This window comes from Corvus moneduloides, chromosome 1, assembly GCF_009650955.1.
Source record: "Corvus moneduloides isolate bCorMon1 chromosome 1, bCorMon1.pri, whole genome shotgun sequence".
NCBI lineage: Eukaryota > Metazoa > Chordata > Aves > Passeriformes > Corvidae > Corvus > Corvus moneduloides.
In genome coordinates, this window is record NC_045476.1 from 61,023,674 (window position 1) to 61,028,913 (window position 5,240).

General features: G+C 39.0%; 1 non-coding gene across 1 annotated transcript; it reads left to right on the top strand.

The window, feature by feature from the left end:
• Nucleotides 1-229: 229 nt before the first annotated feature.
• Nucleotides 230-303, top strand: TRNAN-GUU. Its single transcript has one exon. It is a non-coding gene; the product is annotated as a tRNA-Asn (tRNA).
• Nucleotides 304-5,240: the final 4,937 nt, after the last annotated feature.

Here is a 5,240-nt window from a genome sequence, read left to right on the forward strand (position 1 = left end):
GACAGCATTTGGAAGCCTACACAGCCACAGTCCAAGCTTTGCTGTGTTTGTGCAGCTTTATAAGCCTTTCCTTCTGCCTGCCAGCAATACAGATGCCATGTGATGACCGTGTTCTCTTTTAGCATCTCTGCACTAAATCCCTGCTACTTGAAATCAATGTTTTTAGGAACATAAATTTATTTTGGGTAGGAAAATTATTTTTTCTTATGAAGATTCCAGTGCCAAGGGAGTCTCTGTGGCGCAATCGGTAAGCGCGTTCGGCTGTTAACCGAAAGGTTGGTGGTTCGAGCCCACCCAGGGACGTGTTTTTCCTTTTCCTCTGCCATGGCAGGGGATTGGAACCAGATGACCTTAAGGTCTCTTCCAAACCCAGCCATTCTTGAAATTTTAGAAACTTGGAATTCTCTGTTTAGCCTCAGGTTCACTTAAACACTAGTTTGCTGAAGTATCAGCAATGGAACAGACTAAAATATTTCTATACATCGTTATTTAAAAATGAAATTGCATAGAAATAGTTTCATTTTAGCAGGATATTGCAACCTTCCCTATTGTGTCATTTTTGTTTGTTTCTCTGTTTTGTTTCTCTGTTGTGTTGCTTGTGAGCTCTAAAGGATCTGTGTTATTTTATGATGTTGAAAAGTAAATGCGTATCTACAAAATATCAACATGGGCTACTGTGCACCTCAGGCTTAGAAAAGATTTTTCATTTAGGAATTAACAGGTAACTCAGTAGTTGTGCCATTTCCAGCAATTTTGTGTAAGAGCCTGGTGAGCTGGAATCTACAGGAGAGCTATTGTTTTTTGCTTCTAGCTTTAAATCTCCTGTGCATGGCACACTTTAATAATTGCTCAGATGGCAGGCAGATCTAATTCTTTGATGTGTTGTTTTTTCTTATGCTTTAAAAACACTTGAACTGAAAGGTTTAACTAACAGCGTATGATTTTCTGTAAAGCATAAAACCAAAACAAATCTGTATGCAGTGAAACCACTGGAGCCCATTATCCTTCAGCAGCTTTCTTGTGGACTCTTTTTCAAGAACTGTAGTGATAGGGCAAGTAGTAATGGGTATAAATTGAAAGAGGGAGAATTTAGCTTAGATACAAGGAAGAAATCTTTTACTGTGAGGGTGGTTAGGCACTGGAACACGTTGCTCAGGAATATTGTGGATACCCCAACTCCAGCCATGTTCAAAGCCAGGTTGGACAAGGTCTTGAGCAGTCTGGTCTAGTGGGAGGTGCCCTTGCCAGGGGCGGTCAGGACTAGATGGACTTCAAGGTCCATGCATACCCTTTAAAATTCAATCGTTCTATGATTCTATTTTATGAACTTGCCCTTCTCTCACAGAGCTCTCTGTCTCCACAGACGTTTTCATGGTACATGCAAAGCAATTTGGAAATGGAATCCAAATCCCAGTTGGTTTTCAACACACTAAATCCAGATCATACAAGATAAGGAGTTTAAAACTGCTATTTTTTTAGAAGTCATGCTGTCCTAAATTTTAGAGCTTCAGGTTGTAGAAAGCTATGAGTTTAACAAAAAAAACCTACTAAACTTTGTAATCATGCTAAGAAACAGATGAAGGAGTCAGTAGAAATCAAAGCAAGTAGTCTTCATATTGTGTCTGGGCAGTGCATTGTCCATATGGGTGGCAAAGAGGTGAAGGAGTTGTCCAGGCAAAGCCCACAAAAAACAGCTACTGAGTTGTTGCATATGAAATTTCCACGGTGTTTATGTAGAGTTAACATAGAGAATGGATTTTTAGCCTAATCTGCAGCAGAGAGTAAGTAGAATGTAAGAACATTGCTGTGGACCTAGAAAGAAGGTGTGAGACAAACTCAATTAATCCAAAGGCCAGACCACCAGCTTGTCTTGCACAGGGAAGGAATTCTTAACCTTAACTCTAAATCCCTCCAGAAGATTGGAGACTACCAACTAAAACAATAGTTTCAAAAGTTACAGGAACTGTATGGAATAAAGTATTTGAAACTGTACTCCAGAATCACATATGGAACTGAAAAATTTCAAAGAACCTCTTGTATCTGTCTGTATCTATTGTACCTATCTTGTATCTCTTGTATCTATACGCTAATTAAAGTAGATGAGAGAAATGAAGTAAAACTGTAATTCTACTTTTTGTCTACTCTGAGGCAGGTGCTCTTCATGGGTGTGGTTTGCTATCTTTGCTGTTCCTGAGAAGAATAAGCAGAGGTCCTTTGGATCTCATTGCAGAATCTGGGGAACAAATAATTTTGGCAAAATGGGCCGCTTCTGTAGGAATTGAAATTTTAGATGACTGTGGTAAAGCAAATGTGGTATAGAGGCAGGTGCAGACAGCCATAATAGCAATGGATATTCTTTCAAACTGAGGAATTAGAGTGGTCTTATTCCCTGTTAAATGCTGAAAGATGAAAATAAATTAGAAGGTAGCTCATTATTAACTAGAAACAGTAATGGAAAGCATTTTTCCCAAATTAAGTCAGGCTGTGTTTGGGTGACTCCTCTTGTCACACATTCTAGGCACTGTTGTAGAGAATATACTGGGATATATTGGGAGCAGTGACTTACACCTTGAGATGTTAAATACCTTAACCAAAAAGTAGTGGTAAATCCCTTGGGATAAAATTTCCCAGAAAAAACTTAAAGCCATTATGGAGGAAGGATTTAATGAAGAACAAATCCTGCTCTTTATACCACTACACAGAGAAGATAATTTCAGATTCATAGAACCTGACAACTAAAAGGCTAAATTTAATTATTGTCTTTTTTTCTGCCCTGAGTGAGCCTGCAGTTTGCTGCCAAGAGCTTTCCTGTTTGGATGAGTGTTCTTCTCATATGTTATGCATATTTAGGGTGAGTTCTGATGCTGATGTTTTGAAGAAATAGCCTTTAGGATATTCTTGGTACAGAAGATTTTGACAATAACAACCCTGAGATTAGCTCAGTTGGTTAGAGCATAGATCTAATAACACCATGGTTGTGGGTTTGATACCTCTGTGGGCCATTTACTTAAGAGTTGGACTAGATGATCCTTGTAAATCCCTTCCAACTCAGAGTATTTTGTGGTTCTGTGAATGACAGTGAATTCAGGAATAAAAGCCCTAGATAAAACAGGGGCTGGTAATTAGTGTGTGAGTCAGTAGGTGGTGCACAACGCCTATGGGAATTCTGGAGAACTGCTCTGCTGTTTCACTGTCTTCCGAACTGGCAATTGGGAAAAGTTTAATTTCACCCGAAGGTCCAATTTCTGTAGCTTGAACACAGTAAGATATTGATAATAATTATTGGAATTTATTATATATGTATTTCAAATGCTTGTGTTCAAAATAATATTCAAATGTTGTGTTTGTTTGTTTTGATAGTTATATTTGCCTTAATGAGAGCCGTCATTTCCTGAGTAGCTGGAGTATATACATAAGCATGGAATCATGTATAGGAAATTTTGCTCATGTAATATTCAATCACATGTTTTCCAGGAAAGGATAAATTTATTCCAGCCTTAGAATATAGACATGCAGGAATTTCTTTGGTTTTGCGCTGAAGATTGCATTCGTTAAGCATCTGAGATTCATGGGAGAACCCTACAGAAAATTAGTGGATTTCTAAGGAGCTCAGAATAAGGCATGAGTAAAGCTAAATGAATTAGGGATTACTTCTGTTTGCATGTATGATAGCTTTAGTTAAGCTTGCTGGTATCTCATTGGAATTGGGTACATGATTTTAATACTGTAAAACACTGCATCAAATGGATGGTAGCAAGGCAGATTCTGGGAGATCCTGTCTGAAACCACTACAAGAAAACTATTCAAAAGTCACATCAAAAACTGCAACTTAAACATGAGTGGTGGAAGTGTAGATGTTATCTGGTAACGTTGTTTTATCACTCACCTGTATTAAAGGACATTTGTCTGTAGCACAGTATTCATGTTTTAGACTGACAAACTCAGATCCTGAAGACAATTGGCAGTGGCTTGTATTTCTCCCCACAGGGCTGCGGGGTTACAACTGCCCCTTCTAGAACCGTGCTGCATGATTTGAGTTTCTTTTTGCTCCATGTTGGTCACATGGATTGTGTTCTCCTTACCTTTAGTTTTTACTTACTATGGCCATATTAGTGCAAAAGCACATGCTACAGAGAGCCCAATGTGCTGCCAGCTGAGCCTGCTGCAACAGGAGACAGTGTGCATGGATACAATAAGGCATATTTGAACTGGAGACATCAGAAGTCCACTTAGATACAATTTGAAGCACTTACTGACAGGAGCCTTTTAATCTCTTCGTCTCCTGGGGGGATGGCATAAGAGAAGCTGATAGAGAGAACATATTTATAGATCACACAAGTGAGGGTCATCAGTCACACAGATTCCAGGGAGGAAAATGGTCTGAGTGCTGCAGTACTTTGGTTTATGCAATTGTATCGCAACCGAGCCCTACACGTCAGTTGTCTCTCTACCCAGCTTTACAGAGCTTCTCCAGCGATTCTGTTCTGCTGTGGTACAGTCAGGGCTTGCTGCAAACTTTGCCTTTCACTTAGTTACTCCAGCTGTTTTCCTTTCCTTCCAAGATTCTTTAAAAAACTTTAATCTCTTGTTTTAGCTAATTTATGCTAATGCTCTAGATGTATTGCTGCTGATAATTAAATTCTCCAGAGATAATAGTTACAGGGAGGCAGACCACTCCCAGAAACAATTAAGATCACTTTACCAGAAGTTTATTCAATATCTTGTATTCCCAAAACTAGACAATATGAAGGCTCCCTGCCCTGTCTGCCATTTATCTCTCTTATTTTCAGCTATGATCTTTGAAAGACAGTTTCTTCAATATGTACATAACATAAGCAAAATACGTGATCAGGCAGTAAGTTCTGATGAGCTCAAAACCTGCAAAGCAGAAGGAGTATCTTTTCAGTGCTAATGAGCCTGGAATTTGTGAGGTAAACACTATGTATTTTTTCAGGTTTAATTTCCAAATGAGGCTGCTTTTCGGGCAAAAATCTGAAAACACATAATTTGGATGTTATCAGTGAGCTGATAGAAAGTATCCTCTGCCTGGGAGGACATGCCATGGAATAGAGCACAGAGAGCAAAGGAGAAATCAGAAGATGACAAAAAGAGACAGTGTTTGTTATGTGTAGTTTCCTTTCTAGACTCAAGTGTCCCTCCTTTAACTGTGGTTTGGGGGTTTTTTTCTCCCCAGGTAACAAAGGTTCACCTCCCTATCCTAGCATTAACCTTTGCATACC